At 44.2% G+C, this 26,937-nt stretch overlaps 4 non-coding genes across 4 annotated transcripts; 3 read left to right on the top strand and 1 right to left on the bottom strand.

The window, feature by feature from the left end:
* Window positions 1-5,437: 5,437 nt before the first annotated feature.
* trnal-cag (transfer RNA leucine (anticodon CAG)) lies at window positions 5,438-5,520 on the bottom strand. Its single transcript has one exon. It is a non-coding gene; the product is annotated as a tRNA-Leu (tRNA).
* Window positions 5,521-11,698: 6,178 nt separating this feature from the next.
* Window positions 11,699-11,780, top strand: trnas-gcu (transfer RNA serine (anticodon GCU)). Its single transcript has one exon. It is a non-coding gene; the product is annotated as a tRNA-Ser (tRNA).
* Window positions 11,781-12,345: 565 nt separating this feature from the next.
* On the top strand, window positions 12,346-12,417 carry trnaw-cca (transfer RNA tryptophan (anticodon CCA)). Its single transcript has one exon. It is a non-coding gene; the product is annotated as a tRNA-Trp (tRNA).
* A 13,542-nt stretch (window positions 12,418-25,959) lies between these two features.
* On the top strand, window positions 25,960-26,049 carry trnap-agg (transfer RNA proline (anticodon AGG)). Its single transcript is given in 2 exon segments — window positions 25,960-25,995; window positions 26,014-26,049. It is a non-coding gene; the product is annotated as a tRNA-Pro (tRNA).
* The last annotated feature ends 888 nt before the right edge of the window (window positions 26,050-26,937 follow it).

The raw sequence follows: 26,937 nt of genomic DNA, 5'->3' as shown, positions 1-26,937 counted from the left end.
AACAAGAAGAGCGGTTCGGCATTCCGAGTTCTTCTGCAGACATCCGGTTGCTGCTAATGGACCAAAAGAGGCCTAAAACTTGAAAGAAACCCTCTGGTAGAGCCCTCTGAGCATGTCTCCATTAGACCGTGCAGACAATACCTGCTTCATAGAGAACAATGGCAGGAAGTATGAGCAATTTCTCTGTCGGCATTCTGTGGGAATAGAGGCTACAAGATAAAACAGAATTAAAAACGCTGGACAGATCCTCTGGGAGCAGGGCCGTATAGCACGAATTCCTGGAGTGTATATGGCATGTTTTTCTGGACCAATACATTGAAGAACCAACGAGAGAACAGGCCATCCTCGACTGGGTATTGTGTAATGAGAAAGAAATAATTGGCAATCTAGTTGTGCGAGGCCCCTTGGGGATGAGCGACCATAATATGATAGAATTCTTCATCAAGATGGAGAGTGACGTAGTTGATTCTGAGACTTGGGTGTTGAATCTTAACAAAGGAAACTATGATGGTATGAGGCGCGAGTTGGCTATGATGGATTGGGAAACATTACTTAAAGGGATGATGGTGGGTAGGCGATGGCAATCATTCAAAGAGCGGATGGGTGAACTGCAACAATTGTTTATTCCTGTCTGGCGCAAAAGTAAAACAGGAAAGATGTCCAAACCATGGCTTACAATGGGAATTAGAGATAGTATTAGATGCAAGGAAGTGGCATACAATTGGCCAGAAAAAAACAACAGACCTGAGGATTGGGAGCAGTTTAGAATTCAGCAATAGAGGACCAAGGGTTTGATTAAGAAGAGGAAAACAGAGTACAAGTGTAAGCTTGCAGGGAACATAAAAACCGACTGTAAACGTTTCTATAGGTGTGTGAAGAGAAAAAGATTGGTGAAGACAAATGTAGGTCACTTACAGTCAGAAACAGGGGAATTTATAATGGGGAACAAAGAAATGGCTGACCAACTAAATAAATACTTTTGTTCTGTCTTCACACAGGAGGACACTAATAACATACCAGAAATGTTGGGGAACACAGGGTTAGTGAGAGGGAGGAACTGAAAGAAATCAGTATTAGTTGGGAAATGGTGTTTGGGAAATTGATGGGATTGAAAGCCGATAATTCCCCACGGCCTGATCATCTACATCCCAGAGTACTTAAGGAAGTGGCCCTGGAAATAGTGGATGCATTGGTGGTCATCTTCCGAGATTCTATAGACTCTAGAATAGTTCCTACAGATTGGAGGGTAGCTAATGTAACCCCACTACTTAAAAAGAGAGGCAGAGAGAAAACAGGGAATTATAGACCAGTCAGTCTGATGTTGGTTGTGGCAAACATTCTAGAGTTCATTATAAAAGATTTAATAGCTGAGCACGTGAAAAACAGTGGCAGAATCGGACAGAGTCAGCAAGGATTTATGAAAGGGAAATCATGCTTGAGAAATCTACTGGTATCTTTCGAGGATGTAACTAGTAGAGTTGATGAGGGGGAGCCAGTGGATGTGGTTTATTTGGACTTCCAGAAGGCTTTCCACAAAATCCCACGTTAGAGGTTGGCATGTAAAATTAAAGCACATGGGATTGGGGCAGTGTATTGAGATGGATAGAAAACAGTTTGGCAGCCAGGAAACAAAGAGTAGGAACAAATGGGTCTTTTTCCAAATGGTAGGCAGTGACTAGTGGGGTACCGCAGGGATCGTTGCTGGGACCCCAGTTATTCACAATACATATTAATGATTTAGATGAGGGAATTAAACGTAATATCTCCAAATTTTCAGATGACACAAAGCTAGGTGGGAGGGTGAGCTGTGAGGAGTATGCAGAGATGCTTCAGTGTGATTTGGACAAGCTGACTGAGTGGGTAAATGCATGGCAGATGCAGTATAATGTGGATAAATGTGAGGTTATCCATTTTGGTAGCAAAAACAGGAAGGCAGATTATTATCTGAATGGCTATAAATTGAGAGAGGGGAATGTGCAACGAGACCTGGGTGTCCTTGCACACCAGTCGCTGAAGGTAACCATGCAGGTGCAGCAAGTGTTAAAGAAGGCAAATGGTATGTTGGCCTTCAGAGCCAGAGGATTCGAGTACAGGAACAGGGATGTCTTGCTGCAATTGTACCGGACCTTGGTGAGACCACATCTGGAATATTGTGTGCAGTTTTGGTCTCCCTATCGGAGGAAGGATGAACTTGCTATAGAGGGAGTGTAACGAAGGTTTACCTGACTGGTTCCTGGGATGGCGGGACTGACATATGAGGAGACTGAGATGAGGAGAAATTTTTTCACCCAGAGAGTGGTGAGCCTGTGGAATTCGTTACCACAGAAAGTAGTTGAGACTAAAACATTGCATGCTTTCAAGAAGGAGTTAGGTATAGCTCTTGGGGCGAAAGGGATCAAAGAGTATGGGGAGAAAGCGGGAGCAGGCTATTGAGTTGGATGATCAGACATGATCATAATGAATGTCGGAGCAGGCTCGAAAGGCCGAATGGCCTACTCCTGTTCCTAGTTTCTATGTTTCTATGACTCAAGTCAAAGTCGAAAAACCCAGTGGATTTTTAGAGGAAAATTTAACCACTGGACAATGGCAGCTGAAATACAGACCAAAAAAGTTCCTGCATTTATTCCCTTTATTTCAAGTTGTTTACAATCAAATGAAGAAAATAAACTGTTGGAGGGAATTTCCATGATTTATGGAAACACCAACAACCGCCAGTTGTCAATCACTCAGCCCCATGAGACCCACCCACACTGACGGGAGCTTCCTGCATCCAGCACTGGCCCTGTCGCACTCACCAGCTGCTCACCCAGACCCCACTCTCACAAACACTGAACATTTTCATCCAGACCCTTCAAATTATTTTTAACAATGAGAAAAAAATGTTCAGATTTCATCGCAGTTTGTTTGAACGGAACAAATGTTCAACTTTTCACCGTCACTCGGTAACCACGCTCGACATTCCTTCAATCAGTTGTATAAATTATCGGCTGTAAGGATTTATTTCACTGGGTTAAATAATTTCCATGTGAGGAATGTCCCAGCGTGAGAATGGAGAGGGCCGGGCTGACTGAGCTTTGTCTTCACCGCTTCTGGGCAGTGGGAATGTTCACCCTTCATTCTGCTCCCATTCACTTTCCCAAAGGGAATCTACAGATTCTCCAATCTGGGCCCTGGGGTTTACTCTTTGGTTCGTTTTGATTTGTCCCTTTTCCAGACTGACAATATCTTCCTAAGCTCGGGGTAAACATCCCCCTTGCATCGTGCCTTAGTCTCGGCTGGAAGCGGCCCATAGTGACCCCGAACTGGTCACCTCCACACTGACAGATACAACACGGTCACACACTGCTTCACCGAGATTAATGCCGAGAGCGGTTTCTAGGTCCAATGCAACAGTGAACACATTTCATTTGAAGGAATTGTGGGTGGTTAAGGTGTTTTGAAAGTCCTGATATTTTGTAGTGCATCCATCCCAAATGCTATGGGATTTCCCTGGAATGATTCCTAATATCCCTCTTTGGGAAAGATTAAAGTTAATTGGAACGTGTTGACCAGGTCATGAGGATAACTTCTTGAAATTGTTACGCGCTGCCAGCTCAACAACACCTAAACACTTGATACTTTTGTTCACAAATGAATTATAAACCAAATTTCCGTCCCGATGTAATTGCAGAATATTCAGTATTTTAACCGGAGTGGGAAACAGGTTAGCCACAGATATTCAGTGAGTTCCCGGAAAACAGGATTTAGAAACTGCTTGTTCCAACGTTCATACAGTAATCTGCTTTGATCTCTCTTCCTCTTATTTCCCAGGATGATGTTTGAATTCTGTCACCGACCGAGTGATGATCCCCTTGTCTTTTCAAAATCTTGATGTTCGTGTTCCGGGCACCAATTGTTAAATAGAATAGAGCCCAGCTCTTCCAGTAGCGGCACACTGGGGAGAGTTTCTCATTGTGTGTGGTAACTTCCACAAGGTCTCATCTTCGACGGTCACAGAAAGGAAAACCTGTCATTGTTAAAGCCTTTGCAGATAGTCCACTGTAAAAGGAGAGACCATTTTAACCTTAAATTCCAGATTTGGCCCTGTTATAAAGTAAGCGCCCAACTGCCCAGATGAAATCCAAGGAAGTCAGGTTCTGCTGGGATTTGGACCCAGGATCTCCTGTTTACTCGGCAGGTGTTTTACCAATTAAGCCACAGAACCTAACGATGCTTAATTACCCGCAAGGAATTGCTAGAAATCCTTCTCAGATCTGGTAGTATTTGTGAAGAATGAAACAGTTTAAATTTCAGGGCTCGAACTTGCACCAAAAAGATCTCAAACGTGAATCTGTTTCACTCTCTATAGATGCTGCCAGATGTGTTGAGCATTTGCAGCATTTTCTGGCGTTGTTTCAGATTTCCAGCATCCGCAGTATTTTGTTTTTGTACCAAAGGACAATGAGCTGCCTTTCCTGCCCTGTGGGTTATTGCAGGAGAAAACCAAAACCTTTAAAGATGCTGACCAGAGTCAGTCTGCTCAGCTTTCAGAAAGATTTCAAATGATGATGTGAATCTGCACCACTGAATATCAAGGTCATCACGGTTTAGACAGCTGTAATGAACAGCTCCTGTTACAGCTTTAGATCAGACAGTGGAGGATTATCACAGGCGCTCTGTCAGACTGCATGTTCCTTCAGACAGGCTTCCAACTGGACACATGGAATGAGCGGCTGTGTGAGCATTAGTGGTTGAGGTGGAGATTTCTCATTGGCTGAACTGGAGTTCCAGTTCCATTCCCAGACATCTCCCTTTCTCTTTCTGAATCTATCTCTGTCCTCTTGCTCATTTACACTTTTCATTGTTTCATCATTAGCGGCCACGTCTTCAGCTGTCTGAGCCTTTAGCTCTGCAATTCCTTCTAGAAACGTCCGCAGTTCACTCTCCCCCTTAACGCCCCCTTAAAATCTAACAGTTTTACGAAGGTTTTGTTCAGTTGTCCAAATATGTGACTCGATGTCGAATGTTGCTTGATAAAACTCCTTTGAAGCGCTTTGGGTAGTTTTATTAAATCTCGGAGCTGTTGCTGAAATCGATCAGTGAAATGAGCTGTGTTCCGGTGACCAAGAGCTTCTGCTTTATTCTTTCACGGGGTGTGGGCGTCGATGGCTCGGCCAGCATTTATTACCCAACTGAAATTGTCCTTGAGAAGCTGGCGATCAGCTGCCATCTTGAACCGCTACAGTCCATGTGGTGTAGGTACACCCACAGTGCTGTTAGGGAGGGGGTTCCAGGGTTTTGCCCCAGCGACAGTGAAGGGACGGCGATCCAGTTCCAAGTCAGGATGGTTTGTGGCTCGGAGGGGAGCTTGCTGCTGGTGGTGTTCTCATGCATCTGCTGCCCTTTTCCTTCCAAGTGCTGGAGGCCTTAGGTTTGGAAGTTGCTGAAGGAAAATTAGTGTCAGGAGTGGGATTCTAACCCACGCCTCCAGAGGAGACTGCGACCTGAACGCAGCGCCTTAGACCGCTCGGCCATCCTGACGCTTTGGTAGCGTTTCCTCGGACACTAAATCCATTGAATTCTGTACAAATGGTTCTGTACAAATGGTACAAATTCATCGACACTGCTTTAAAACACTCGATGTGATTTTCCTTTTTTCAGCACCTGTCAGCTTCCTGTATCTGAGTGCCATCCTTCCCCAAGCCGCTGGGGGGTGAGGAGCTTCTCATTGCTACATTGCTCCGTTTCCTCAAATCAACAAAGACCCAATTCCCGCCCGACCTGTTCCTCACACGAAGGTGTTCAGAGTGTAAGATCTGAGCGACGTGAAGTGTCCAATTGGAGAGTTACATCCTGGGTTAGTAAATTTGCGGATAACACAAAGATTGGCCGGGTGGTTAACAGTGAGGTTGAGTGTCTTGGGCTACAGGAAGTTATAGACGGGATGGTCAAATGGGCAGATAAGTGGCAGATGGGATTTAACCCTGTAAAGTGTGAGGTGATACACTTTGGAAGGAGAAATTTGACAAAGAGCTATTGAATGAATGGCATGACACTAGGAGATTCTGAGGAACAAAGGGACCTTGGTGTGCGTTTCCATAGATCTCTGAAGGCAGAGGGGCAGGTTAGTGGGGTGGTGAAAAAGGCATTTGGGACACTTGCCTTTATCAATCGAGGCATAGATTACAAAATTAGGGAGGTCATGTTGGAGTTGTATAGAACCTTATTGAGGCCACAGCTGGAGTACTGTGTGCAGTTCTGGTCGCCACATTATAGGAAGGATGTGATTGCACTGGAGGGGGTGCAGAGGAGATTCACCAGGATGTTGCCTGGGATGAAACATTTCAGTTAGGAAGAGAGGTTGGATAGACTTGGGTTGTTTTCCTTGGAGCAGAGAATACTGAGGGGCGACCTGTTAGAAGTGTACAAGATAATGAGGGGCATGGACGGAGTGGATAGGGAGCAGCTGTTCCCCTTAGTTGAAGGGTTAGTCACAAGGGGGCATAAGTTGAAGGTGAGGGGCAGGAGGTTTAGGTGGTACGTGAGGAAAAACCTTTTTACCCACAGGGTGGTGACGGTCTGGAATGCACTTCCTGGGAGGGGGGTGGAGGCGGGTTGCCTCACATCCTTTACAAATTACCTGGATGAGCACTTGGCACGTCACAACATTCAAGGCTATGGGCTAATTGCTGGTAAATGGGATTAGGTAGGTAGGTCAGGTGTTTCTCATGTGTCGGTGCAGACGCAATGGGCTGAAGGGCCTCTTCTGCACTGTGATTCTGTGGAATTCTGTGACTGAGGAAAACGACCAGTAACTGCTGCACACAAAGCGCTTAGTGAAAGGTCAAATTACATTGTCTGAGAGAGTCATTAAAGCCTCCTTCGGGCAGATTAAGCAGCATTTCCTGTGTTTCAGTGATACATTCTGATCTGAATTTAAAAGGAAAGGGTAAATATTTGTCATACTCATAAGATCCGTCCGCCGCATGACTGAGGCGAGCTCACTTCTCGATCTCATCACTGACAGATACAAACACCAATAAAGCATAATAAACGAGTGGGAAACGATAGATTAAAATTCCGCTCCCCCCGATTAATGTTAACCAAAGCACCAATGAAATGGATCAATCGGCGGATTTTTCAGGATTTACATTCCCAGTGGTTGATCAACGAATCAGCAGCTGGGAACATATAAGACCATAAGACATAGGAGCAGAAATTAGGCCATTCGGCCCATCGAGTCTGCTCCACCATTCAATCATGGCTGATAAGTCTCTCAACCCCATTCTCCCGCCTTCTCCCCGTAACCTTTGACCACCTTACCAATCAAGAACCTATCTATATCGGTCTTAAATACACTCAATGACCTGTCTACACAGCCTTCTGTGGCAATGAATTCCATAGATTCACCACTCTCTGGCTAAAGAAGTTTCTCCTCATCTCTGTTCTAAAAGTTGGTCCCTTTACTCTGAGGCTGTGCCCTCGGGTCCTAGTCTCCCCTACTAATGGAAACATCTTCCCCACGTCCACTCTATCCAGGCCTTTCAGTATTCTGTTAGGTTCAATCAGATCCCCCCTCATCCTTCTAAACTCCATAGTATAGACCCAGAGTCCTCAAACGTTCCTCATATGTTAAGCCTTTCATTCCTGGGATCGTTCTCTTGAACCTCCTCTGGACCATCTCCAGGGCCAGCACAACTTTCCTGAGATACGGGGCCCAAAATTGCTCACAATATTCTAAATGTGGTCTGACCAGAGCCTTATAAAGCCTCAGCAGCACATCCCCTCTTTTATATTCCAGTCCTCCAGAAATAAATGCCAACATTGCATTTGCCTTCCTAACTACCGACTCAACATACAAGTTAACCTTAAGAGAATCCTGGACTGGGACTTCCAAGTCCCTTTGCACTCCAGATTTTTGAATTCTCTTCCCATTTAGAAAATAGTCTATGCCTCTATCCTTCCTACCAAAGTGCATGAGCTCACACTTCCCCACGTTATATTCCATCTGCCACTTCTTTGCCCATTCTCCTAACCTGTCTAAATCCTTCTGCAGCCTCCCAGCCTCCTCAATACTACCTGTCCCTCCACCTATCTTTGTATCATCTGCAAACTTAGCCAGAATGCCCTCAGTTCCTTCATCTAAATCATTAATGTATAAAGTGAAAAGTTGTGGTCCCAACACTGACCCCTGCAGAACGCCACTAGTCACCAGCCGCCATCCTGAGAAGGACCCCCTTATCCCCACTCTCTGCCTCCTGCCAGACAGCCAATCTTCTCTCCATGCTAGTACCTTGCCTCTAACACCATGGGCTCTTACCTTACTGAGCAGCCTCCTGTGCGGCACCTTGTCAAAGGCCTTCTGGAAGTCCAAGTAGATAACATCCATTGGCTCTCCTGTGTCTAACCAACTCGTTAGCTCCTCAAAGAATTCTAACAGATTTGTCAGGCATGACCTCCCCTTGATGAAACCATGCTGACTTTGCCCTATTTTACCATGCACTTCCTAGTATTCTGAAATCTCATCCTTAATAACGGACTCTAAAATCTTACCAAAGACCGAGGTCAGGCTAATCGGCCTGTAATTTCCCATCTTCTGCCTCACTCCCTTCTTAAACAGAGGGGGTTACATTAGAGATTTTCCAGTCCTCTGTGACCCTCCCTGACTCCAGTGATTCCTGAAAGATCACCACTAACGCCTCCACTATCTCTTCAGCTATCTCCTTCAGAACCCTGGGGTATAATCCACTTGGTCCAGGTGATTTACCCACCTTCAGACCTTTCAGTTTTCCTAGCACCTTCTCCTTGGTAATGGCCACCATACTCAGCTCTGCCCCTCGACTGTCTTGAACTTTGGGGATGTTACTCGTGTCTTCCACCGTGAAGACTGACGCAAAGTACCTATTCAGTTCCTCCGCCATTTCTTTGTTCCCCACTACTACTTCTCCAGCGTCATTTTCCAGCGGCCCAATGTCGACCTTTGCCTCTCTCTTACCCTTTATATATCAAAAAAAAAAACTCTTGCAATCTTCTTTTACATTACTGGCTAGTTTACCCTCATATTTACTCTTCTCACTCCTTATTTCTTTTTTAGTTGTCCTCTGTAGGCTTCCCAATCCTTTGGTTTCCCCTGTTCTTCGCCGCATTGTATACTTTCTCATTCGCTCTTCTGCTGTCCGACTTCCCTTGTCAGCCATGGTTGCCTCGTCCTCCCTTTCGTATGCTTCCTCCTCGGAATGAATTATTGCCGTGCCAATATAAATAGCAGAGGATGGGTTCGATCCATCGACCTTTGGGTTATGGGCCTAGCACGCATACGCTGCTGCGTCTGAGATTTGTAGGTTGGTTACGATAGTTTAATGGGGGATAAGTTGACCAGCGCTTTTTCAAATTTTTTTAGAAGTTAAACCGATCTTTATTCCAGTAACGTGGACCAGCGGGAACAGAGCTGGACACGTGCAAGCGGGAAGGGCAAGTATCCGCTGCCCTCAGAAATGGGACTGCGTCTCCCCAAAAGAGACAGGCACCCTCACTCAGCGACCGGGAAACACGAAACCGGAGATGCTCAGGAGAGTCGATTTGCAACTCTTTGCCGAAACCCGGGATTAAACGACTGATTTTTAGATCTTCAGTTTAAAGCTCTCCCAAACGAGCTATTCCAACTGACAGAAGTGATGCTTCGAGCCAGAATTTAAACAGCGACCAGGATACCAGTTTTACAGTCACCGACTGTCCTCCGCTTATATTAGAGAACATGATCGCATAATGACAAAGGACAGCCATCACCTCGTTTCAGTTCCCTCCAGATTTCGATGTTTTTCTTGACAAAGAGGGGGTCCATAGCCCAACGAAGCATCAGTTCATTGCCATAAGCTCTCGGCCAATCGCTACATTGGAATTGTCCTACAAACAGCTTTCTTCATCCTTTCAGTGAATTGTTTGCTGATGTCACCGTTAAATATCTTAACTCTAAGTTTAAGGTTATATACATTTGTTCTGTATTCCCCCAAAAGAGGAAATTGTTTCTCCACATTAAAACCTATTAATCATCTCAATTACCTCAACCAGATAGCGCCTAAACCTTCTCAACTCACGCGTAAGTAAGTGTCACAGCGGGAGCACATCTAATTGCAGATAAGAAAACTGTGTGTCGCACATGGTCATGGCTACTTTTGCAGCAAACCTGTTTCTGAATTAATGGGACCCACTTGTGATAAACACTGTCATCTTTCACTGTTTAGCAGGTGAGTTTCATGGAGCCACAAATGTGATTCCCTCAGTTCCGCTTTTGCACAAAGCTGGGGAAATGCATCACAGATGTCAGTCTTCAGCCAGCTCCATTCACTCCAAGTGAAATCAATAGATGGCTGAAGGCACGGGAAAATGCAAAGGCTTTGGGCCCGGCCAACATTCCTGCAGCAGTACTGAAAACCTGTGCTCCAGAAATAGCCTCGCTCCTCGCCAAGTTGTTCCAGTGCAGCTACAAGACTGGCATCTACCCGGCAATGTGGGAAATTGCTCAGGTCTGTCTTGTCCACAAAAAACAGGAAAACCCAACCGGCGAAAAGCGCCCGATCAGTCTCCTCTCGTTCATCAAGAAAAGGGGTGGAAATTTCTTCGACAGCGCGATCAAGTGACACTTACTCAGCAATAACCCGCTCACTGAAGCTCAGTTTGGTATCTGCCAGGGTCACTCAGCACCTGACCTCATTGCAGCCTTGGTCCAAACATGGAGGAAGCAGCTGAACTTAATACCTGAGGTGCAAGTGACTGCACTTGAGACCAAAGAAGCTTTTGACCGAGTGTGGCATCAAGGAACACTCGCAAAACTGAAGTCAATAGAAATAAGGCAGGAAACTCTCCACTGGTTGGAGTCGTCCCCGGGGGTTCCAATACATTCTAAAAGATTTCCAGCCTTAACAGGAATTCGCTTTTGGTTGATACACTGTGGGTGGCAATGAAAGGATCCATTGAGAGCAGTTTTTCGTGCAGGTGGCTGGTTGTTCTTGGGCTTCGATTCTCGCTTTGGGCTTTTCAATGAGTTCGTATGCAAGAGGTCCCACTTTCATCTCCAGGACGAGCCCAGCAAGCATTTTAATGCAGTATTTTTTCGCGCTCGAGGTGGTGGCAGTTCCGGAAATCAGGACCAAGTTTGAACACCCAGGAAGTCATTGCAGAGAATGCATCACCTCAACACACGTGAAGAAAATGAACACAGGGTTTAAAGAACGTTTCTCCGTGTTATGGGACTCTGAAATTATCCGAATGCATCAAATAAGGGAGCTGCCTACTTCTGGATTCAGGTGGGAGGCTGATTGAACTCAGTGAAAATCTTGACTGAAAGGCCAAGCAGAGGTGGGATCTCCAAAGATTTATTTTCATTTCCCACACTTTAGCTGTGATCGGGCACTGGCAGTGAGCTGGGAAGGGTTTCTTCTTGCTGCCAAATGCTTGCATGTTCCGGTCTTTCCGCGATGGGTTTTCACACTGTGCAGAAACATGTTGGATATCATGTTGAAGTGTTGAAACGATTCACATCAGCGCATTTACAACAGCATCTGATCTGATGTGGTGGAAATGCATTTTATGGACAGAAAATACATTTCCATCTTTAGACACCTGGCCGAATATTCAGGACCTGTACGAAAGAGGATCATTTATTTCAACAGATCGTGAATGCAAAAAGCATAGAAGGAGGTTTAATAAATCGCAGATGCGTGACGAGGTGGCCGAGAGGTTAAGGCGATGGACTGCTAATCCATTGTGCTTTGCACGCGTGGGTTCGAATCCCACCTTCGTCGTCACTTTCTTAACGTTCACGGCTGTGGGCCAAGTGCTGGTAAACGGGATTAGGTTGGTAGGTCTCGTGTCGGTGCAGACTCGATGTGCTGAAGGTGCTGTTCTGCACTGTGTGATGATGTGACTCCTTGAAATCCTGCATCGTTATTTCTTTCTCCCTGTCCGCTAATTTTCAGTTGTATAATTTGGGTCTCTGCTCCTCCATCGTTTGCAACATCTCACCAATTAAAAACAAAACGAAGCGAAACTCGTGCATTCGTGGCCTCAATCAGATTATGGTTCATTGTGAATCCAACTGTCAAAGTATTTCTCACTCATTTAAACGATTTATGAAATTTGAAAATAAACTTCTCCCACGGCTTATTGTTGTGCGTTTTCTCTCTCGTTCTTTGCTTTTCCTGTTACTCGTCCTTGTGATGTAAATCCACAGAAAGCAAAGAAGGCCACGAGGAAAGGAGGGAAAATCATGTTCCCTTTCATGATCCCTGTTTGATTTTCAATGCACTGAATATGATCAAGGTCTAAGGAAGTGAATCTAGGACAAGCAACTGCTAGCTTCTTGTAGCTGGGCTTGTGGCGCAACGGTAGCGCGTCTGACTCCAGATCAGAAGATTGCGTGTTCAAATCACGTCAGGCTCATGGCTCTTCACTGTACCTGAAGCTTTTGTCTGGACACAAATTTCCTTGTGTCTGGATTCTGCCGTAATGTTGAATTTCAGAACCATGATGAAAGTCATCTCTTCCGAATTTCCGGCTTAGTTTTCATTTTACACAGTTTTACATTGGAACAACGTTTCAGCGATGTGGGGTATCTACTGTTTTTGCAATTGTTCTGTTACCCAGCATGAGAAGGAAAACACAAAGTGTCCATCATGGGGTTTAAACCCACAGCCGCTTCCGTCCATACAGCTGCTTAATTCCGTTAGCTGGAGTAGGTTATGTAAGCTATAATCACCCGACTTTATTTTATCTATAAATCAGGAGATTCAAACTCGTCCTTTTAAATCAGAGCGACAGTGAGTTCAGTTAAAACAGATGTTTAAAAACAGAAGCAATTTCGTTCTGTTCACGGCATCCAGTTATAGCGACCTGCATTAAACAGCAGGAGCGGAAACCGCAGCCCGACACCCGCCTCTTCACATTAACCGGCAGCCTGAATTTCAGTTTTGGGATTTGAGAGAGAGCGGATCTTTTTGTGGAAACTGAAGCCACTTTTCCTGTGAATGGAGCCGGTCAAAGAGCCCGGGCCGGCCTGAGAGTCCCCGAGCCCGGTGTCAGAGGGAGCCTGGGGAGAGGACAGATCCCAGGGAAAGGGAATGATGTTAGAGAGAAGGAAGGTTATTGCGGGGTTGAGGGGACTGAATGGTTGGCGACGGGAGGAATGCAAACGGGGGAGAAAAGGGGAGGGGTTGTGGGGGACAGCATCTGTCAGAACAAGGAAGAGAGCGACGGAGGAAAAGAGGGAGGGAGCTGAAGGGAGGGCGGGAATGAGGAGGAACTTGCATTTCGCCAGCACATTTTGCAACCGCAGAAAGATCCAAAATCTCACAGCCAATGGGTGGGCATTTTGGACAAGGGGGTTGCTTGGGGGTCTTGGTAATTGAGATTCGTGCTTGAATGTGCACAGCATGATCCCACAGGCAGTAACCTGATCAATATTAGGATCTCCTGTTTCAGTGATCCTGGATGAGGGATTATTAGTGATCCCAGGACTCCGGCTAAAACTCCTCTTCTCTTGCTGTAAATAGTCTGTTTGGATTGTTCACATCCCTTCCAGTGGGGAAGATGAGATCTCGGTTTTAAATGTGGTTTATTACTGGATAGTGTCATATATCCTTGTTACCCCTCTGTGGTATTACAGTACATCGTGGTAAACAATTTAACTCTTCGAGAAGGTCAAGGAGTTGGAAACACTGAGAAACTGCTCGTCCTGTCATTACTAACTCACGTGGCCTCTGATAATAAAACATAACCTCTTCCAGTTGGTGGAGATGTGATGTAGACATACCTCAGAATAAAGCTCACACACCACAGCAGATGTTGCCCATTGTCTTCAAAGACAGTCGATTGAAGAGTTTCCCTCCTTGTTTCGTTGAACTTCTCAATGTTGTAATGGTGTCTGCTCCATTCCCGGGGCAAATGTGGGAATCAGAAATCATCACTTCCTCCCTATGTGGATCCGACTGATAAGAGTTTTTATCATTAATTTCTCTCCGCCTCTGACGCCTTATCACATCCAATCTTTAAAACAAATTTAACATTTTCTGATTTCGACACTCGAATCGAAATTCCTGCAACCTCTCTTCCCCTCCCCTGCTAAAAAGTCCACCTCTTTCAACTGTGAGTGTTTATCTCTCATTATTTGTAACACCTCTCTAAATAACAATCTAGTGCTGCTTCTGCTCTCAGTACAATGTCCCCTGTCTTTGCCCTATTCTGTGAACTATGATTCAGTCAGTTGCTCTCAAGTTTTTACAGGCAGAGGGTTGTGAGTTCAAAATCTCTCCAGAATTCTGAGCAGAAAGTCAGGCTGACACTTCAGTGCCGCGCTGAGCCAAAGTTTCACTGTTACAGTTGCCAGTTTTGAGATGCTATGGCAAACTGAGGTGCCATCTGCCTTCACATGTAAAATTACCATGGCACAATTTCGGACAGTGGCACGGGAGTTATTCCATCGTGTCGGAGCCAACATTTGCCCCTCAATTAACACCACTTCAAAACAGATTCTCCTGCCTTCATCACATTGCTGTTCCTGGAAGCTGGCTGTTGCAAACCCTTTAATAATATAGTTCAAAAAACATCGTGATTGAAACGCTGCGAGGAAAAGACAAGGCGTTAATGAGAATTCTGCTGAGAGAGCTACATTGGACAGAAAATCGGGCGAAGAATACGAGGAATCGACACCAGAGAACCAATCAACGTCAAAACTGAATCAACTCCTGTGAAATCAATGAGTAAAAGCTGAGAGCTCCGAGCACCATCAGCTCATCACCCAGAGACACTCACAGAAGAATTTAGTCTCCTGTCTTAGACAGTACCTCCTGAATGAGAATGACTTCCTTCCACTCCGGGGCTGTGAGTTCTAAGGTGACTAAAGATCCAATGCTGGCTCCGCACACTCTGCCACAGATCCCGAGGGGAGTGTGAAAGCCTTTCACTGAGTTTCAAGGTTGCAGATCTGATCTTGGTGGTATCGCTGCAGTGTTCCCTGGAGGCGGGGTCTCATTCTTAATGCAAAAACCTGACATCTGGAGATGTAGGACGTTAGAATCCGCTCATCTCTGATTCACTTTTACTCATTTTTGTTTCCTGTGGTGTGTAGCTGTCCATTAAAAATAACAAACAGTATTCGGAAGATTCTGGCCAGTACCTTCAGGGTTTCCGCTGTTGCATCCGACAGCATCCTCAGCTGCATCACATCTGGACCTCGTGACTTATTAACATTCATTGCAGCCAATCCTGCTCGGGCCTCTTCTTTCACAAGATTTATGGGAACAACAAAAACATTTGCAAATTGTCGATGGAAAAAAGTGAGAACCTTTCTTGAAGAGGGTTTTAAGAGGCCTTTGTGGTAAAGAAGTAGAGTTAGCGGAAAAAAAAATAGCAATAAGTGGAATGAAGGAGGCGGGTTGTCCATGAGTTGATTGCAGATTTTCATGAAGGTTTATTTTGAGAGATTTTAAGTCTATTTCTTCTACATCTTTTAGGAAATTAACATTGAAAAAGCTCAATCGTGATCGAAAATGTATTGAAATCTTAGTTTATCAAAATAATGCAGAACGACGTGATTCAAAGAATCAGATTATAATGTGGATTATAAAATCCTGGTGAGGGCTAGGGACAAGTTTTAGCAAAGACGGCAAGGCCTTGGAGAGCGTACAGTGGGGATGTACTGGAATGGCATCAGCGGTGAGGGATTCTGTATGTGGCTGGACAAAGAAACAACAACTAGGGATTTTCTTCTTACAACAGAGAATGTTAAGGGGACATTCAGTGCAGGTATTTAAATTCATCCCAGGCATATGATTTTCTTATACACATTATTACATATTTTTCCCATTGACTGAATATTAGGTAACCAATGAACACATTCAACATAATCTGCAGGGTTTTGCTTTTGTCCGAAATAAATTTGTCAGGAAAAGTTTCGCGTTTGTAAATTAAAAACAATCCTTGACCTGAAGTGATGGAAGGTTATTTTGCTCACAGAAGCTGAATGTCCAACATTGCACACCTGCCTGCCTATTCAGAACCTTCTTGTCAACGTTCCTGGATGGAAAAAGTGTATGAGACTGTGTTCTGAAACTCAGACAGGTGACGAGGTGACAGAGAGGTCAAGGTGATGGACCGATGATCCATTCTGATTTGGATCCTTGTTGCTAGTTTGTAGATATTATCAATTAATTGCTTCTTCCTGTTTGCCAACATTTTGAATCAAATAGGCCTGGAATCCTATCCTTGCTAATATCTCAATGGAGATTCCGGGTCTGTTCAGGCCATAAAAACACTAAGATTGAGAGTTTCAGTTTTTCACCCAAATTTTACTGGAATGATGATAAAATAGGATTCATGAAAGACAGCAAGATATTTTCCTCCCTCCATTCCATTCTCTGGATTTACACCAGCTGAAAGAGCAACAGAAAAAGTTAATGGTAATGGAGCTGAAACACAACATTATCCTTGGGGAACACATTTAATTTAGAATTTACTTGATAAGTTAAGTGAGTGAGCAAGTTTTAGCAAAATAAGTTTAAAGTTAGGGCCCTTTTAAATAAACATATGAAACTTAGAGCAGGGTGTTATTTTTGTGGTGAGATGGTAGCAGCTGTGGAAGAACAGGGAGCCATGTACATTAAAAGCTATTGGACAGGAAGGTGAAAAAAAAACAAGGCTAATAGAATACAACTGATTGAACTTATTCTACAGTTATGTAAGATACTGTTAAGACCCCATTCAGATCATTGCGTTCAATTCTGGACAACAAACCTCATGAAGGTCAGCTTGGCCTTGAAGTGGGTGCAGCAGATTTTCAGCTGTGTTTTCAGACTCAAATGGTGAGGACAGATTGCAAAGCCTAGTCTTGTAATGCCTTGAAATTCGAAGAGTAAGGGGTAATCTGCCTGAAATGTTTATGATGATTCAATAATTTGACATGGTAGGTAAGTAGAGGCTATGACGTCAGGTGGGGGGAAGCCAGGCCAAAGGTACACAGCATTAAAATTAGAACGAGAGAGATAGATTGAGCTAAAATACAGGCCAGTCGTGAGTTCATTAAATGGCAGGGCAGGCATGAGGGAAGAAACGTTTACTTCTGTTCCTATGTTTCAATTTTCATAATATTGGCCTGAACAGGTTTTCAAATTATCACCCAGTCTGTAATCGTTGCCTCTTAAAGTTAATTATTCCACCCCCTTTTCAGAAAGCAAAACTTAATCTGGAGGGAACTGAAACGAGGCGCCACTCCTCAGCGTTCTGTGATGAACCCAAAAAGGAACAAGCTAAAATTTACCTTTCAAAATGGTGATTGAGCCCTCGGATGTTGGGAACTACAGTTCCCAGGGGGTCGCAGCGGCTGGTTCTGAAATGGTCGCACATGAGAAGGTTGTTCTTTTAGCGACGTTGTTAGTACTGCGCATGTGCTGGTCGGCAAAAAAAAAAACTTGCACATGCGCATTTTGCGCATTATCTCGGCCTCAGGCCGGGACACGGCCTTGCACACATGCCTAGTTGGTTTCCTTTCTTTCAGGTTGGAATTTACCTCTGCGCCTGCGCAGAAGTGAAAGAAGGTCCAAAAGCAAAACAGCGTGAAAAGGGGCGCAGGTGATTGAGAGCTCCATTCTGAAAAAAGTGCCAGAAAAAGCTGGACACAGTCTAGGTACATGGAGCAGGTCCCAAAACAAAGGAACAGTCCCAAACCAGGGACTGGTACAAAAAGGGGTCTCAGGAAGTTGAAGGATGAGGACAGGAATCTGAAACAGATCCTGTTCAGTGAAGACTGAGGAGTAGAGTCAAAGCCGCGCGGAGCAGACTTAGGACGAGATGGGCTTGCAAGAAGCCAGAAAATCTGCGTAGACAGCCAAAGGTTGGCCCTTATTATGGACCTTTGGAGCAATGTTGTTCTTTATGGCGGGGCCTAATACCGGATAGTGTCCGTGTGGAAGGTGAAGTTTGAATGTACGGATAGATCCAGGAGAAAAGACCTTTGGAAAGAGAGGCTGAAACCCTGGAGGTCGATCCTTCTTGAAGGCATCTGAGAGAAAGCGTCGTTTGGGAAAGAATACCAAAGCGAGATCTTCGAATGTGAAGATTGGAAACCCTTGTGAGAAAGACAGAGCTTCATTGAGGGCAGTTGCCTCACAGTGCGATGAGCAACTGGGGGATTAATGAGAAATCTCTCGAAATTTCGTTTTGGAGTGTGGTATGTCCGACTGCAGCTCACCCATTCAGCTACATGGACTGTACACTTGCCGTAAACGTTAGAGAATAAGATATGTTTTGTAGTTTCTGTTATCTTTATGAATTTGTGTATATCAGTAAAGGTAGTGTTTGGATGAAGGAGCGCTGTAATGTTTTTCACCTTTCCTTGCAAAATAAATGTTTTATTATTTTGTTAAAATTTCATCAGCAGACCCCTGTGATTCTGTTCAATAACTATCCCTCACGTTTCTAAGCAAAAAACGGAAACGATATATCAAGCAAGGTTCCACCCTGGATCTGACTTACCCAGCAGTAACATCAGCTGGGATCGTAACGTTTGTTGTTATAAGAGAAGAAGACCCAACCTGTCACTCCTTCCGTCTCTGTCCGCAACGATTTTCTTTATTTCTTAATTATTCTTCTTTGCATGAGATGTGGCCGTCGCCTGCAGGGCCAGCATTTTGTTGCCCTTCCCTATTTGCCCTTGAACTGTGTGGCTTCCTCGGCTAATTCAGAGAGCAGTTAAGGGAATAATATTGCTGTGGGTGGGGAGTTACATGCGGGCCAGACACCGACAGGGCGGCAGACTTCTGTATCTCATGCGCTTTGATGAAATTGATTTGTTTTGAGAACAATTGACTATAGTTTTATGGTCGCCATTACTAATATGAGATCACAATTCCATATTTATTACCTAATTGAGTTTGAATTCCATCAGCTGCCATCACGGGATTTAAACGCGTGTCCACGGAGATTAGAAAGAACAATAAAAATAACTGAAAAAACTCAGCAGGTCTGACAGCATTTGCGGAGAGAAACACAATTAACGCTTCGAGTCCGAATGACTCTTCATCAGAACTAAATAAATATAAAAATGTGGTGAAATAAAAGCTGATTGATGGGGGGTGGGACAGGTGGAGATGAATAGAAGAGATTGCCAAAGATGTCATAGGCAAAAGGACAAAGGGGTGTTAACGGTGCTGATATTATCTAAGAAGTGTGCTAATGGTGACATTTAGGGTAGAAAGCAGGACAAGCAAGTGGCAGATAGCCCTAGTAGGGCTGGGGTGGGGGGAAGGGATCGAAATGGGCTAAAAGGTGGAGATAAAACGATAGATCGGAATAAATTTTAAAATAGGTGGGAAAAGAAAAATATATTTTAAAAACATGAATTTGGAAAAAGTGGGAACGGAAAAGGGGTGGGGGTGGAGGAGAGAGTTCATGATCTGAAGTTATTGAACTCAATATTAAGTCTGGAAGGCTGTAGAGTGCTTAATCGGAAGATGAGCTGCTGTTCCTCCAGTTTGCGTTGATCTTCACTGGAACATTGCAACAGGTCAAGAAAGGACATGTGGGATTGAGATCCGGATGGTGTGTTGAAATGGCAAGCGACAGGGAGGTCTGGGTCATGCTTGCGGACAGACCGAAGGTTTCAGATTTCCAGCATCCGCAGTATTTTGCTTTTGTCCACGGAGATTAGTCTGGGCTTCAAGATGAGGAACACAGTGACATTGTGGTTCATCCCTGCTGCACACCAAAGCAGCGCGTTTAGCGTATGTTTCAGCCGCTTCACGGAGAGATTGGAATTTCTTCCAAAACATTTTATTAAACCCATGAAATGGGTTGAGGCAAAGCGTTTTGTTCCAGTTGGAAACATCAGATATTGATCGAGATCCATCAGATATTGTGGATTTGTTAAAAATTGAACAAAATAACAAAGATTGTACAAAATAACAAGACAATGCATTCTGAGAAAGAGCTCTGAAATGTTTGGAAGAAAAAGCAGAACCTTCAACTGACGAGTAAGACCATGGTTTTCAAAAAGCTCCAATCCACTTCTGTATAAAGCGACGGCGGATGGACTCGAACCTGCAACCTTTTAATAGCATCATTACACGAAGCCTTATCCATTAGGCCACGCGGTCATTACACGGTATAAGTAAACCAATACCGGTCTCATGTGAATAAACATGTGGTTGCATTTGTTCCATAAATTCCAGCAATTAAAACACGGAACATTTAACCCATTCCATGAAGGAAGCCCTTCTTTCCATTTAACCAGTAATTTGATCTAATTTTCCGTCATGTTAAGGCGACAGCATCAGAGAGCGAAACTATTTCCGATGGCTGGGAATCCCGGAATCGTGCAATAAAATGAAAGCAAAATGCTGCAGGTGCTGGAAACTTGAAATAAAAACTTCTGCAAAAGCTCAGCAGGCCAGGCGGCATCTGTGGAGACAGAAAAGTTTTGGCTCCGTTTGACTCTTCTTCAGAGCTGAAGAGATGTAGAAATGTGATGGATTTTATACTGTGGAAGAGAGCGGGTGGAGCAGGTGGAGCAAAACAGAAGGTCAGGGAGAGTAGGGACCTCAGCAGAGACTTGACAAGGATATCATGGTCACAAGACAAGGGGAGTGTTAAAGGTGGTGTTAAAGACTATAGTAAATGCTAATATGGGGCATAAAGGTAAGATTACAGAACGTGTTAACAGCAGAACAAGGGTCAGCGCTCTCAGAAGGCAAATATGAGAACAAGTAACAGATGACCATGTAGGCGAGGGGGTTAGAGTTTATGGTCTTGAACTCAATGTTAAGTCCTGAAGGCTGTAAATTGCCTTGCCAGTAGATGAGATGCTGTTCCTCCCATTTGCGTTGGGCTTCACTGGAGCATTGCAGCAGGCCACAGCGGAAATGTGAGCCTGAGAGCCAGATGTTGATTTGAAATGGCAAGTGACCGGAAGGCGGGGTCATGCTTGCGGACTGAGCAAAAATGTTCTGTAAAATGGTCACCCAGTCTGCGATTAGTCTCCACAATGCCGCTGACCCAAATGCCATCTGAAAATCTAAATATAGTACATCCAATATTTCCCTTTATCCACAGCAAAGAAATCCAACAAACTGGTTAAAAATTATTCCCCTTATCCCAAAACCACGTTGACCCTGCTGATTGCCTTGAATTCATCTAAGTGCCCTGTTATAACTTCTTTAATAATAGCTTCTAAAAATTTCCCTACGATGGATGTTAAGCGAATTGTCATGTTGTTTCCTGCTTTCTGCCTCCCGGCCTTTTTGAATACAGGTGTTAAATTAGCTATTTTACAACTTAATGTAGCCTTCCCCGAATCTAGAGAATTTTGGAAAATTAAAACCAACTCCACCTACATCACTAGCCACTTGTTGAAAATGTTGTTTCTGTCGGTAAATTACATTTCCATCACATCAGGTCACGGATTTTTATGAATGGGCTGATGTGAAACACTGTAAGGCCATGTGCAACATGTTTCGTCACATTGTAAATAAAACATCGCGGAATAACCGGAAGATCCAATCATTGGATCGCAACAACATGGCCATCACCCAGACGCCTTAAACATTAAGCCATTGTCGAAGTAATTACTATTCTAAGATGTTTTGAAATGCCAACTGACCGTACGAATTGATTTAATTCCACATGATTGGCGAGGCGCAGCCTCAAGCGACGAGGCGGATGGTGCTGCTGATCTTCACCAGAACAGACAGTTAGACGGAACATTGATCATCAACCAGGCCTTGAGAGAGTTCAACAAAACAAAACCTACGGAAAAACAATGAGAAATAACAAATCGATTCGATTGGAATGTAAAATATATTTTAGAAATGAGAAACCATCGATGGAAAAGGAAAGTAAATTGGAATTCCCGTTATTTTATAGACCCAGGAGAGAAAGGAGAAACGGAGGGAAAAAATGTCGAAAGGAAGAAAAGAAATGATGGAGCTGCTCCCTTGTTTTCTGTTTATCCGGTCGCCAATCAATACTGCATTAAAACATGTAAAAAAAAGACTGGGTAGATTGTAACCGCCTCCCGATTGCGCCTGACCTCTCTAATTGGGTTTGTTGGAGATCGCTGGACTTGAGCTCCAGAACTAGCTGCCCCCGTAGCCTAGCTGTTTCAGTACAGAGGCAGAAGAGGCATCTACACGTCAATGTGCACAAATTCCGAGGCATGTTCTGTCAAGAAGAAGCAGGACAAATCCAACCCAGCCAAACACTGCTCCATTAGTTTATTCTTCATCATCAACAAAGTGACGAAAAGTGTTGTTGACAGTGCTATCACCACTTACTGCACTTACCCAGCAAGAACCTGTTCACTGACTCTCAGTTTGTGTTCCGTCTGGGCCACTCAGCTACTGAAATCATTGCAGCCTTTGTCCACACATGGGCACAAGAGCTGAACTCAAGAGGTGAGGTGAGAGTGACTGCCGTTGACATCAACGCGGCATTTGACCCAGTGTGACAACAAGGAGCCCGAGCGAAACTGAAATCAATGGGAATCAGCTGGACAACTCCCCATGAGGGGGAGTCAGGCCTAAAAGAAAGGAATGTGGTTGCGGCTGTTATAGGACACTCAGCTCAGTTGCAGGACATCACTGAGGGAGTTCTTCAGAGGAATGCCATTGGCCGAACAATCCTCAGTTGCTTCATCAATGAACTTCCCTCCATCATAAGGTTAGAAGTGGGGATGTTGGTGGATGTTGTGCAATGTTCAGCACCATTCATTCATCAGATAGTGAAGCAGTCCGGACCATATACAGCAATACCTAGACAATATTCAGGCCTGGGCTGATAAGTGGAAGATAACATTCGCGCCATTAAGATTTAGGAAATAACCATCCAGAACAAGAAGTAATCTAATCATCAATCCTTGACATTCAATGGCAGTTCTGCCGCAGAATCTCCCACTATCAACACACTGGGGGCTACCAATGACCAGGAATCGAACTGCACCATTCATTTGAATACTGTGGCTGCAAAATCAGAGGTCAGAGGCTGCGAATTCTGTTGAGTAACTCACCACCTGACTCCCCAAAGTTGCTCCACGATCTTGAAGGCACAAGCCGGGAGTGTGATGGAATGCTCTCAACTTGCCTGGATGAGTGCAGCTCCAACAGCACTCAAGAAGCTCGATACCACCCAGGGTAAAGCAACCCGCTTGATTGGCACCTCATTCGCCACAATAAACATGCACTCTTCCCACCACTGACGTACAGTGGTCGCAATGTGTACAAGCGGCACGACAGCAACTCACCAAGCCTTCTCCAACCGCACCTTCCAAACCCACAGCTCTACTACCTCGAAGGACAAGGGCAGCAAAACCATGGGAAGGCCACCATCTGCAAGTTCACCTCCAAGCTACACACTATCCTGAGGTAGCACTTTTCCGTGGTTCCTTCACTGTTGCTGGGTCAAAATCGTGGAATTCCCTCCCAAAGAGCACTGTGGGTGTACCTACAATACACGGACAGTAACTATCACGGCAGTATAATAATTCTCATAATGTTATTGTGACTTGTTTTAAAAGTGAGTTAATAGTGCGGTATGAATAGTTTTTGTGCGTGTGTGTGGGCTTTAATTGAGTTAGAGACAGCTGGTCTGGAGGCTTGACTCATCAAAAGGAAGCTTTGTTTGAGATGCTAATTTCATAAACATGGCTGAAATTTTAGAATGTGAGGTGAGGAGAATTTGCATTTTTAGATAAATCAGGGTAGCATGAATTTCAAAAAGATGGTGGAATGTTACACCTTGCCAGAGAAGCTAGGCCAAGCACTGTTATTATTTTTTCCCCAGAGGTTTCTGATAATATAAGCACCATGCAAAGATTTATATTATGAGAAAAGTAAAGTTCCGAAGGCATATGGGAAAAATGGAATATACATTAAAAGGGAGAAACTTGTCTAAAGGAGATAGAAGTTCTGCGTAAGGGAAGGCATTGCAAGATCCACCAGAAGTGTGAAAAGCCTCCAGTGTTTGTTCAATAAGGTGCTGTCCATAGAAACCGAGGCTGGGAAAAGCCCCTTTGAATTCTACTGTTCAGGGTATTGTGTTTGACTTGGCTGGATCAGTTTAAATCTATTTTTTAACGCTGCCTTAACGGGGGTATAACTGGAAGCCAGATTAATTAGCGGATTTACAAGTTATTGTAGCAGTAATTTGTAGACCTATGTATGTGCTTGAAATATTTGATTTTGCTAATAAATGTTTAATTTAGTTTTGAAAACACCTTTAGAGTCTTGGTAGATGTAATACTACTGAATTCAGGGCACGCACCTTGAAATAAAATACAAATTGCCAAATCGTTGTGACCGAGTGATCAAGTTTCCTTTGTGGATTTGATCCGCTTGGCTCACACCATCTGCTGCGTCATAACAGTAGCGGATTAAGAAGGCAACACACCCCCATCTTCTCAAGGGCAATCCAGGATGGCAAAAAATGCTGGCCTATCCAGCGATGTCAACATCCTATGAACGAATAAAAAAAAGTAGACGGCGGAGCTGTGAAATATTTAAAGGGAAAACTTCTTCACAGATCTTCCTGCTTTCCCCACTCTCAATCACACAGAACAGCAAACTCACGGAATCGTAACATACCCAGAGACGGAAAATTCAGAGCGAAACACATCAAATACACCCCAAGGCCCCTCAGATCAAGTCATCAAGCTCCTCTGCTCTGATTCCATGAGAGTTTAGTTAAAATATCCTCCTAACAAACATGCTGTGGTTAAATCCCTGTCGAAGAAACTAACATTTGGGTTAACTTGTGAAGTTGAGCAAAAGAGGGCAGAATCATTTTCTTTTCAGAAAGGTTTTCAGAATAGCTGTTTGAAATTGTCCCTTCTCATAAAGTAATTCGCTGCACAAATTCACAATTCAAAGTTGCCGCAATCCCCCACAACTTCCATCAACGATTCTTTTTGCGATTGCATTGGACCTGGAAACCGCTCTCGGCATTAATCTCACTGAACCAGTGCGTGACCACCTTGTATCTGTCAGCGTGGAGGTGACGGTGTTAGGGTCCCTTTTGGCCACTTAAAATGAGAGTGGGGCACGACGCAAGGGGGAAGGGCGAGTGTTCACCGAGGTTTCTCATACATTCCAAAAGCGAAATAATGAAGGTGCTGCAAATCTGAAGAAAACTCAGAAAAAGCTGGAAATACGCGGCAGAACTGGGAGCGTTTGTGGCGGGACAAACAGAGTGAACGTTTCAGGTCGGGATCCGTTTGGTTAAATTCACCCAGTTATTTCAGTTCTGTTTTATCCAGTATTGAAGGGTGAGTGAAGAAACAGATAATAAGGCAGCAGTTTTAGTTTTCATTTCTTATCGTTCTATTTTTTTCATTTTTCATCAGTTTCTCTTTTCTCTTCCGGATCTATAAAACGACGAAGATCCAATTCAATTGGCTGTTTCCGATTTTTCAATCGAAATTCAACATTTCAATCCAATAGATTTGTTGTTTCAGGTTATTTATCGCTCTCTGTGTTTTATTGTGATTTAATCTCTCGCGGTTTGTATGATGATCAATGTTACATCTTACTGCCTGTTCTGGTGAAGATCAAAAACAGAAACGACATTTCCAACATTGCACATCTGGCTGCACAGTCGGATCCGTTTTCACGGACAGGACGGGCCTCATTCTGCGCTGTTGTAAATCTAAGAGTTTATGTTTCCCTCTCTCTGGCCAAACTGCACAAACTTTATTCTCCTTTTATCTTTACTGATTTCCAATACACCATAGGCTACCGCTTTTGCTTTTTTCTTGCGTTTCACTGGATTAAAACTAATGACAACAGTAACTTTTTCCAGTGTTGATCAAAGGTAATCGATTACTGCCTGAGATGCGGAGTAATTGCCAAAATGTCTGATTTCCCAATCAAGATGTCCAAGAAGTTTGGTCGACTCTAGGTGGCATTGAAACGATTCCTTAGTTGCACCGGGTGCATGCTCCCGGCTGGCTCGTTGGTCTAGGGGTATGATTCTCGCTTAGGGATCTTCATCGTGTGAACTTGCGAGAGGTCCCGGGTTCAAATCCCGGACGAGCCCCGCTTTTTTTTCAAATTCTAATTGCGGAAATCAGGGCGAGATTGAAACACCCTGGAAGTTCATTGCAGAGAATACTTCACTTCAGCGGACGGGAAGAAAATGAACGCAAAGCCTCCTCGTGTCATGGGACTCTGAATTCATCCCACTGCACCAAATGCAGCAACTCCCTCCTTGTGGATGCAGGCAGGATACCCAATGCAGTCACTTGCAATTTTGCCTGAACGAACACACAGAATGGGATAATTTGATTTATTTTTTCGATATTTGAGCTATTTTCTAGTATTTGCATTGAGCAGAAAGTGAGCGTTTCAGCAATCCGGTTCAGGGCGGATTAACAATCAGGATATCTGGGCAGGACTAAAATTGTGGAGCAGCAAAGTGTTTCACTCCCCATATTACAGCCGGAGCTGAGCTGGAATTGTTAATTGCTGTCTTTTCACTATAACAATGTAAAAGGGTGACTGAAGCACTTTGATGGCAATCAACATCTATATTCATTGAAGTGGGTCATCTCCGCTGGCTCTTTGGTCTAGGAATGCGATCCTTAGTTAGGGATTTTTGTTGAATTGGTTTGCGAGAAGTGAAGGGTTCAACCCCCAGCCAAACATCATTGTTTGTGGCTTTTGGTCCAAGATGTGGGCCGCGTAAGGAAAACAATGAAGAGCTGTGCTCTAGAAGGTGGGATTTACTGAAATCGGGAGCAGGTTTGAGAATCCGGGTCGTTATTGCTTAGAATTTATCCACGCTGCACATGTGGGGAAAATAAACACAGGCCTTATAAATGTTTGCCTATGTAATCTGACTCTGAAATTATCCCAAAACAGCAATTCAGGTAACCCCATGATTGTGGCTTCAGGTTGCAGGCTGATGAATTCTGTTGTAATATTA

Source organism: Cetorhinus maximus, chromosome 31, assembly GCF_964194155.1.
Source record: "Cetorhinus maximus chromosome 31, sCetMax3.hap1.1, whole genome shotgun sequence".
NCBI lineage: Eukaryota > Metazoa > Chordata > Chondrichthyes > Lamniformes > Cetorhinidae > Cetorhinus > Cetorhinus maximus.
The sequence above is the reverse complement of the archived record's forward strand: the minus strand, read 5'-3'. Positions and strand labels throughout refer to the sequence as shown.